Source organism: Camellia sinensis, chromosome 10, assembly GCF_055761805.1.
Source record: "Camellia sinensis isolate YWXY chromosome 10, ASM5576180v1, whole genome shotgun sequence".
NCBI classification, from domain to species: domain Eukaryota; kingdom Viridiplantae; phylum Streptophyta; class Magnoliopsida; order Ericales; family Theaceae; genus Camellia; species Camellia sinensis.
This window is the reverse complement of record NC_138970.1, coordinates 138,710,738-138,721,730: the sequence shown is the minus strand read 5'-3', so window position 1 is coordinate 138,721,730 and position 10,993 is coordinate 138,710,738.

Sequence of the window (10,993 nt, the reverse complement as noted above, 5' to 3'; positions counted from 1 at the left end):
ACCGGTACTAATCCAAGAGATCGGCACCTATCTGCGTGGGTTTCTAGACTTTCACCAAGGATACAAAGGCTAACATAATAACCACAACCACACCTCCTAACTAGATTCACTAAGATATTCACCAATTTTTCTCAAAACGATACTTTTGATAGGCCATTGTTCATCGTAAAAAAGGATGCCTGGCTCGAAACCTTAGGTATGAAGGGAAAGGTCATTAATTGAGCACCCCCACTCACCAATCAAAAGATCAACCTCTACTAAGCCATGATATGAATTTCATTTACTTTATGGGTTCATATTCTGATTTATTTAGTAAATCCTATAATTTACTATACGATGCAAAATAAATATAGACTGTATCGTTCAATTTGGAATTACTTGATTTTATTATTTTGAAAATGTTTTGAATAGCATACAAAACACAAAATATGGAGTTTTACATACATGAAAATTAATTTTTATTCCAAATTATTCAACACAACCTTCGCCCGCCGACATCCATAGAGATATATCAAATAAGCAAACAGCCGCATGGTAGAACGCTAGACATAGTAGAAAACACACACAAGCAGGATGCTAAAGTACAAAAAATTACATATTTCAAAAAATTACATATTTGCTGACGTCCCGCAAAAAATTACAAAACAAAGTTAGTAAAAACATGCATGATCCGATATACAAATCCTAATGCAATTCACCCATGAAATGCAACAAAAGATCTGGCTTCTATTATATGACAAGTGAATCATCTCAAGACACAAGGTAGTGCACAAAATCACATAATAATTGATTAAACCCACAGATGCAAATTTAGCTAGATTTTAAGGCATGAAACATGGATGCAAAGCATGGATATGATGACATGACCAAAATGTACCACATATGTGCAGATAAGGAAAGTGAGTCAAAGAACAAGATAGCAAGAAAAGGGGATGGGAAATTATTACAGCACTTTAAATATTACAAATTCGAATAAGGGAGGAGAGGAATACAAATATATAACAAAATTAAATCCTCACAATTCTCACTAATTAAAATAAAAATAATAAAAACAAAAGCTTCAGAGGGCCTCGGAGACCATCGGAGACTGTTCTGCTCGACATCCGGGGGACTGCTGGGTTCTGTCTAGAAAAAGTGGCTGGCCAGTCAAAAGATGACCTGGCTGGCCAAAAACTTAGCCGGCCGGTCAATCAGGCTAGCCAAAAACTTTGTTTTGCTTTAAACACCAGAAAAAAAAAAAGCAGAAAATATGCAGGAGACTCAACTAACCATTTCCAGCTAGCTTACAACAGGTTTATAACATGAAATTGAAGCAAGAAAAGTAATATGAGAAAAAAAAAATGCAATAAAATGAAAGTAAGCAAAATTCACCTTCCAAGGAAATGATTTGATTTCTAAACTTTCTTTTGATCACCCTCAAGTTTAGGAAGTGTGTTCTCAATTATCAGTTTGAAAATTCAAAATTCTTGGCTCTTGAATTTGGCTATAATAGAATTTATGTGATGGTTTAGATATATGAAAACTTGGTATATCAGTGTATGGAAAATGGAATTGTTTTGGCTCAAAGCTTAAGACAACTCTCTTTCTCTCTCTATATCTCTTCTCAAAATTCATTCCTCTCTTCTCCTCTTCAATTCAATCCTACTAATCCTCTCTATAAGAAAAGCAAGGCTACTCAATCAAAGAGAAGGTAGGAGACAAGGTGGGAGACCAAGATGATGGGGTGACAAGGGTGGCTAAAATGAATGCCACCTTTTGGAATAAGACAAACTCCCTTTTGACAATGGATGCCAAAGGAGGATAATTGACAGGGGTGGGTGTGTATCTTATGCACCGAACGTATCAATAACAACTATAATGGCATGACCCACAAGTATTCAACAAGAATTCTGCTAAAAGTACCTTGCTCCTGGGTATATTAGCCGACCGGCCAATTAATTTGGCTGGCCGGCGAAAATATTGGCCCTGGCCTGACTATTTTGCATGAACATTATTTTTCGACATAATTATCATCCTTTCCTCCTATTTCCACACTACTCTTTGCTCGTTTTGCTTAGAAAATTTTTCATTTTGAAGTTTAAAAGTGAGCCTCGGAACACTACGAAAATATTCGAAGCAAAATGAAGCAAAACAAGCTTGGGGTTGGAAATGAAACAAAATTTTCATCTTTCTTACTGAGGATTTTGTGGGAAACACATTTTTGTTTTCATCATCAAGTAAGCAAAAGAAAGCATCCAAGTCTTAGGGCCGGTCAAAATGGGGTGTTTACAGTTACCCCTCTTTGACAGAACCTAAAGTCATCTGTTGACGTGAGTGAATGTTGAGCTTGAAGACGACCCTTTTGACAAGGCCGTAAGATTTGGGCAAACAAACAAGATGCAAATACGGTTGGTTGAACCCAAAGGTTGCCTATGTATCCCTTTGCAAGGAATTAAACCAGTGTAGTTCAAGGACAAAATGCAAATAACATGCACAAAATGCAATTAAAAACTGGACTTATAGGCTTCATGATGCCTTTTTTTTTTTCCCCCTGAAAGTTCATGATTTATGCAATGTAATGCAACACGTAATATATGAGGCAAGCGTCGTGGAAATGATATGAAGCACAACAAGGGATACAAACCAAACACACTCACATAAGTGAAGGAACTATAACTGATGAATAATTTTAACCTACAACCCAAACCAGGGAAGGTATTAACTGAAGATGATTTGAATTGACAACCCGAGAAAAGGTTATTATCGTCATCCTGAAGAGGGGCTAACATTAACTGATGAAAAAGGTTGTAATCAAATGTTGATGTGAATAGATTGTAGCCAAGTGATGCAACAATGCGATAATTGTAACCATGCCAATGATATGCTAATGCAATTAAAAGTTAAATTTTTTCCTTTTCTTTTTGAACATGAATGAGTTATGCAATGCAAGAAATAATGTATGGTGAGACAAGCCTCATGCAAATGAAGCATAACAAAGGGATATGTAGGCACCCCATTTTGACTGGCTCTAAAACTTGGGTGCTTTCTTTTGATTACCTGATAATGAAAATCAGAATGTGTTTCTTACATAATCCTTAGTAAGAAAGATGGAATTTGAGCCATATTATCCACCCTAAGCCTATTTTGGCCAAGTGTTTAGGTCCCGTTAGGCACTTGGAACGAAACGGAGTTGAACTGGAGCGAAACCAAATTTTCCTCCCCTGTCCGGTCGACCTCCCGATTGTCCGACTGATTGACTGCCCCACAAACAGTTTGCACCAATTTTGTGTTGGTTTGGGTGGGCACGTCCCAAACCCATTTTTCTAACCATTCATGCATTGAATGCATGTATACTCATCCTCGATTGCCTAGTGCTTGATCGATTGAAGCTAATGCTCCACTTTTGTCTTCCATTAGCTCCATTAGTGCTTCATTTGCTCCATTATCTTCCCTAATGCTCCATTAATCTCTCACTTTGTCTTCCACCATTTCTCCACTTACATGGCCTATATGAATACATCAAATTGTTGAGAGAATGGAGATGATAGATTGAGGCGAGAAGGCTAGAGATAGAGAAGAAACGAAGTTTAAGCTTTCAATTCAAGAGTTAGCCAAAATTAAGTGTTACTTGTAACCTTCCATTTCTCAAGCTATACACTATATCTCATCTTCTATTAGAAAAGTCATCCAAATCATGTTATTGTAGTCAAATTCTACAGTTTTGATCAAAGACAGAATAGTCTTTGTGAAATTCCAATTGATTATTTCCTACACTTGTCCAAAGCTACTTCCGAAGCTCAAATCCCAGGCTCTTGAATTGAGGATTAAGAATATAATTCACAAACTTAAGGGTGATCAAGAGGAAGTTTGGAAATCAAAAAGTTTAATCTTTCTTTGGAAGATGAATTTTAACTCTTTCATTTTCTTATATTTTCTATCTCATATTCATTTTCTTGCTTTCTATTTCATAGTGTTTTGTTGTAATCTAATTGGAAGTAGTTTGCTTAGCTCATCTTTATTTTCATGCTTTCTATTTCATAGTGTTTTGTTGTAATCTAAGTGGTTAGTTTAGCTTATATTTATTTCCTTGCTTATTTTCTTGCTCTTGTTTCATATTGTTTTGTTGTTATCTCACTGGAAGCGGTTAGTTTTCAATTCTTCATTTTCATGCACTTTCAATCTTATAATCATTTTTTTGTTTTATGTTGTATATTAGTTTTGTTGTAAGCTAACCGGAAATGCTTAGTTCAGACACCTACATATTTCTTGTTTGTTTTTTCCTCAGTGTTGCAATAAGAGAGGTTTTGCTAGGCCTAGTTGGCCGGCCGGTTTATTTGGCTGGCCAGTTAGCTGCTTTGGAACAAAATGGAGTAGTCTTCTGGCGTTGAGCATACTAGTTTCCGTTTATATCTATGCTTTGTATCCATGTTTTATGCATCTTGACTAGGCTAAGTTTGCATTTGTGGATTTAATCAATTTCTATGTGATTATGTGCGTTACTTCATGTTCTTGAGATGATTCACGTGTCATATCTTAGAAGCCGAATCTTAGTTGCATCTCATGTGTGAATTGCATTAGGATTTTGTATATAAGATCATGCATATTTCGCAAACTTTGTTTTGTAGTTGTTCTCATGACATTGGTAAACATGTAAGTTTTTATGCTTTAGCATCTCGTTTGTGTGTGTTTTTCTTACTATTTTGCATCCTACCATGAGGCTACTTGCTTACTAGATATAACTGTATGAATGCCGGTGGATGTAGGTTATGTCGCTTAATTTGGAATGATGTTGATTTTCATGTTTGTAAGCTCAATTTCTTTGAGTTGTACATCTTCAAAACTCTTTCAAGCAACATGAAATCAAATTGTTCTAAAATGAATGATGTAGTCTATACTTGTGTGTTTCACATAGTAAATTTTAGGATTTATCTAATAATCAGAACATGAACATATAAACTCAATAAAACTCGTATCATGGTTTAGTAGAGGTCGATCTTTGGTCGGATGAGCGAGGGTGCTCAATTAATTACCTTCCCCCTTTATACTTAAGGTTTTGAGCCAAGCATATTTGGTTTTGTTGAATAGTGGCTCTGGCATGAGTCACGGGTTTCTTAATTTCCCAAAACATTAGGTGGCGACTCCAAGATCTGGTGCTGCAGTTCATATTTAGGCAAAGATTTTGTAATAAAATGGATTTTCTATAAAAGTTTCCAAATCTGGACTCTCATCTATGTTTCAGATTGAATTCATGAGACTAGATCGAAGAAGTCAAGGTCTGAACCGTTTAACACGGACGGGTATCCCCTAGGTATGTTATAGTTTTTGGCGACTCCACTGAGGATTTTATGAAACCTTGACTCGAACTCCATGATATGACTTTTATTTTCAATTATATGTTCATTACAATGCATGCATTAGTGCACTTAAAGTCCCTATGTTGCCCAGATACTAATGGAAGCACATGCAAACTTTTTATGACACTATACCTATCTCTATGTTACTTTCGAGGCCTTGTGCTATAACCTTTTAAGATTTGTCAAAAAGGTAGCTCTGCTATCTAAGCCTCTCAGACTTCCAAGAGAGGCTATATTGACTCTTCTAACTTTCTAGGATCTTCATTGGTTATGACTCAAAGGACTGTTTGGTAATGCCACTTTGACATCAACCCCTAGAGTAGAGCCAACCTTGTACATATAGTGAGCTATAGTACCATCCAAAATTAGGACAAGATGCTCTCCCATTTCTAGGATGTATGATAGTGCTTGTTTGAATAGTGAAGCCCTAGATCATTTTAAAGCTAGGACATGATAACCCTAGCACGCATAGGAGTGTTTGTTCTCTTTCTTGCTATGTGTTATGTGTAATGTATGAGGATTCTCAGTTTCAGATGAATGGTTCAAGCATTTCAGTTCATGGGGCTTGATTTTAGTTTTTTAGTGTGATTTAGCAGTAATCAGTTGAGTCGGCATGCTACTAAAATTTGATTGGGGTTTTCGTTTTTTTTTTTTTTTTTTGTAAGGTAGTTAGCCACCATAGCTTCAAAACAGTCAAATATCCCCCAAGTTTTGTGGACTCGCACTGGTAGACTCTGTAAGACTGCAGATTTGGTTCAAGGACAGCCATTGTTAGTTTCTTTGCCACCAATCACACGAAGGAGAAGAAGAAAAACTGCATCAATTGTTTAGATTACCCCTTCTTTACCGGCTAGATCATCTCCACTTTGTTCATCGGCATTAGTTATAGCTCAGGTTCTGGAAAATATAATGGACATGTTGTTGGCCCTTCAACGAAGTTTGGATGCTATGGCCAATATAGTGGCCACCCATGGTGATGCTCTCGCTGAATTGTGCCGCCCATCTGACGTATCTGTTACGCAACCACCACTGGTGGCTCATCAAATCCCACATCCACCAGCTGAGGTATTTCTTGAACCCAATGATGGTTCCTGCACAATCATTGGGAGGACCTTTTCCACTTCCACAACCAACGAGAGGGCTCTTTTCCGTTGAAACAAATAAGTGTGATTCAACTACACTGAAACTGGCCTAGTTGAAGAAAATGTTTAAAAGGTTACAAGGAATTAACTCTATCCTAGACATTGAAGATGGGTATACAGAAACAACTGTCAAATTGCCAGAACGGTTTAAAATGCAACACATTGACAGGTTTGATCGAGCTAGTGACCTTATGGTCCATATTCTCCTCTTCTCGGATGTCCTAAAACCCATGGGCCTGACTCAGCCTCAAAAACTTTCTTTGTTTGGAAGAACGTTACATGGCGTAGCTTCCATCTGGTATGCTAAATTAGAAGATTCGGTGAAACAAAGTTGGGAAGAATTGGCTGAGGCTTTTGTTACCCAATATGCTTACAACACCTAGATTGAAGTAACCACCCAGGAGTCAGAAGCAATCCAACAGAAACCTAATGAGCCTTTTGTAGCCTTCATTACCAGATGAAGAGCCAAGGTGGCAATGATGACTAACAGACCACCGGAGAAAGATCAAATCCATATGATAGTAAGAAATCTGCATGGAAAAATGTTGCGGAAAATGGTAGTCCTTCAACTTTTCACTTTCAAAGAGTTGCATGAAACGAAAGTCCAGATAGAGGACGCCATCAAGCAAGGAATTATAGTGGATGACAAAGAACCTATACGAAAGACCTTTGGCCGCAATCCAAACACTACCACCAGTAGTAGCATGGCTGAGAAACCTTCTGAGGTCAACTCAGTCACTACCACTACCACCACTAAAATAGCTGACCCCTTTGCCAACCCAGTCCATATGTCCCTTACACATGAAGATCTTGGTAGAAAGAGGGTATCTCAAACCTCTTGACCCACGACCTCGTCCAGATCCTCTCGAAGCCAAACACGACCGTGCCAACCACCAACAGTGTAGACACGATAGCGACAGTTGCTTTCGCCTCCATCATGAAATTTAAGATCTTATTGACAACAAAATCATAGCTCCCCCACAACCACCAAAACCCAATATCACTACCAATCCATTGCCACCCCACGACTAAGCCCCACTACTACTTTGCCTCAATTTTATCCATATACTTTCACCCAATTTTGATTCTAGCATCTACATCACACGCTCTCATCCACCAAAACCCGAGGTACACATTCTTGAGAGCACTGATCTGTGCATAATGGGTGCACCTCCAACCTAACCAAAACCCAATAGCCCTATGGTAGTAGTGTTAAAGGAAACAACTAAAGTGCCAGTGATTGAGGTTGGCAAACTAGCTACGGAAGAGTATGATCCTAGCCAGTATATTGTACCCATTGATCAATTAAAGTCTGAGGTTGTTCTGCTTGACTCATTTTCTATCAATGTTGTCAGAGAGAATGTACTGAATAGGGATTGGATGGCTTGGCCGACCTAGAGGAAGACTTGGCTAATTTCCAGTTCTTTGAAGAATTATACCTTGGGAATGTGTAGATAGGATGATGGGATCCGAGAAATTCAGAAGCTAGTCATGGTCGGTCAAGCGGTAGTGAAATTTTTGATGAGGAAACCGAGAGAAAAGAAGGTGAACCAAAAATTGGCACCAGAAAATCTGATGACAGTATTAAAGGAAAGGGTTCCAGTGAGGAAGAAGAAGAACCAAGGAGCTAATCAGAGTATACTTTGGGAATGATTCGAGTAGAGCCTAATAATTGCCTTTTGGTCAATGAAGGCGAATGGTGGGATCATAATGACTTGTAGGTCACCCACATTGATGATGAATGGGTAAGAAATATGGCTGCTGAGACTTGGTACTTAGAAGAAATTGATCATTTGACTAGGAGTGTGCACTACTTCAAGCCTCCACACGTAGACCAAGGAGAGTCCTTGGGCAAAGACAAAAAAGTTGAGAAAGAGAAAAAGAAAGAGAAAGAAGTGGAAGAAGGCCTGGTTCTAAAATAGCTAAAAACGATCTAGACAAACATCTCCATTGGGGGTTCCTCATGGTTCTAAGCCAAGCAACTTTGGTAATGACGAACAGTGGCCTTGGCACGAGTCACGGGTTTCTTAATTCTCCCAAAACATTAAGTGGCGACTCTAAGATCTAGTGATGCAGTTCATATTTTGGCAAATATTTTGTAAAAATGTGGATTTTCTATGATTCACATTGCACTCATGAGACTAGATCAAAAAGATCGAGGGTCCGAACTGTTTAACGTGCACGGGTAACCCCCAGGCATGTTACAGGGTACAATCTAAATACACTCACAAGACACGAGAAAAGAGGGGTTTAATCAAACAGCGAGACCTAGACCGTATCTCAATACGAAATAGGGGATTGATTTCAATTGAGTAAAAGAGAAAAGGGTTCTTAACCAATAAGCGAGACCTAGACCGTTCCTCAATATGAAATAGGGGATGGTTTTCAACCGGGTAAAAAAGAAAAGGGGTCTCAACCAATATGTGAGACCTACCATACCTCAATACGAAATAGGGCGATGGTTTTCAACCGGGTAAAAGAGAAATGCGTCTTAACCAATATGTGAGACCTAGACTGTATCTCAATACGAAATAGGGTGATGGTTTTCAACCGGGTAAAAGAGAAAGGGATCTTAACCAATATGTGAGATCTAGACTGTACCTCAATAAGAAATAGGGCTATGGTTTTCAACCAGGTAAAAGAGAAAGGGGTCTTAACCAACTAGCGAGGCCTTGACCGCACCTCAATATGAAATAGGTGATAGTTTTCAACTAGGTAAAGGAGAAAAGTTGTAACCAAATGTTTGAAGAACTCAAGTGATGTGAACGGATTGTAACTATACATGATAAATGTAATAGACAGAGCAAGTGTGATGGTGAATGCAAAAACACAAAGGGACAATATGAGACACAATATGCAATGTGATGAATGCACAACAGATAACTTCACAAAATGATTTTTTTTTTTTTTTTTGTGTGTGTGTGTATTTTTTTTTCAACATTTTTCTTCTTGTTCTTTTTATTTTTTGTTTTTTCTTAGGAAGGAGCACCAATGCTTCAGAATTTCCCTTGTTTTTTTTTTTTTTAAATTTTCTATTCTTTTTTCTCTCTCTCTCTTTGTAATGTTGATTGGGGGACTTCGCCTAGAAGTTTAATAAAATAAGTTCTGTTGTTTGCAAATCATAGCGTGAATGGTTTTGCACTTGAGCTTGAAAATATTTGGCTTGAACTTGAATCTAAGAATGATTGAATTTCAATGAGCTACGAATTGGATATTGAGCCTTCACGTGACCAGAAATCTAGAAAAACAACTCAATGAAAAAAAAACAAAGCAAAAGCAATCCAAACACACATATTTACACTTGTTGGAATGAAAGACACTCAAAAAAAGACTATGTGGAGAAGTGGTTTTGGAAATACTCTTCAGATCTTGGGAGACGCTAGTGATCCTCAACTAGTCACCTGAAAAGACACAAACACTCCAGTCGGGGGTGCCAGAATTAGCACTCCGACGGACAAGTTAGTTTAGACACTCAAAACAACTTGTTTACCAAATTTAGTGAAATGATTTTTACATACCTTTCTAAATGTATGGTTCTTGTATTTATACTTGCTTTTTGGGCCTCGGGGCCTGAGCCTACTTTTATCTTATTCCCCTTTTATTCATTCGGAGCCACTGACCTCCATCTATTCGGCTTTCCTAACGTATTCGGCGTCCTAGTCACGCAATATGAAGCTGGATAGTATCTAATTTTTGGAGTACGCATCTTCTGACTCTTCTACTTATTCAGCTCCCACAATTGCCCCCCAAGCACTTCATCAACGACAGTTGGCTGGAGTGCTTGGTTTTGAATTCCTAAAAGTCAGAGCCAAGATTCGGCGGTTGGCCTCATCCTCATGCCGATATCTAAGCGCACCCCTTTCGATTGTCGTGTCGACTTCCCCCCCTCGTACGTGTCTATTTATTGCGATTTAAAATTTTGACGTCCTTTCAAGTATGTATTTTATGATGCTCATCGCTAGATTGCCTTCTGGATCGTCCCTGAAACTCTCTTCTGCTATATCTTCTTCGTCATGTGTAAGTTCTCTCCTCCCTTGCTTCGAGGACTCTTTCTGGCTTATTCCTTCCTTGGCATATTCTCATAGACTGTAGGGTATGGCGAAACATTTAAAAGACCTCCTCTCGTCAGATCGTATTGCTGGCTTTAAACGTCGTTTCTCCATTCCTGATGATGTCCGTCTGTCGCTTGTGGCAGACGGCACTCTTGATATGGAGAGGGAGGATGAAACCACGATTGTCTTTCATCTTTTGTCAATTGCAGAGGGTGGAGTCCTTTTCCCCCTTCACCCATTTCTTAGGACTGTGCTTCGCCATTGGGGTTTAATCCCTTCCCAACCTAATGTGAATTTCTTTAGAATCATAATGGGGGTTATAGCGCTCAACCATCGCCTAAGAAATAACCTTGGCATTCCAGCCATCCGGCATTGCTATGCCTTGGCTAAGTCTTCTGGTCGGCACGGGCGTTTCTTCCTTAGGGCCAAGGACATCGACCATCAGCTGATTACTATGCTTTCCAGT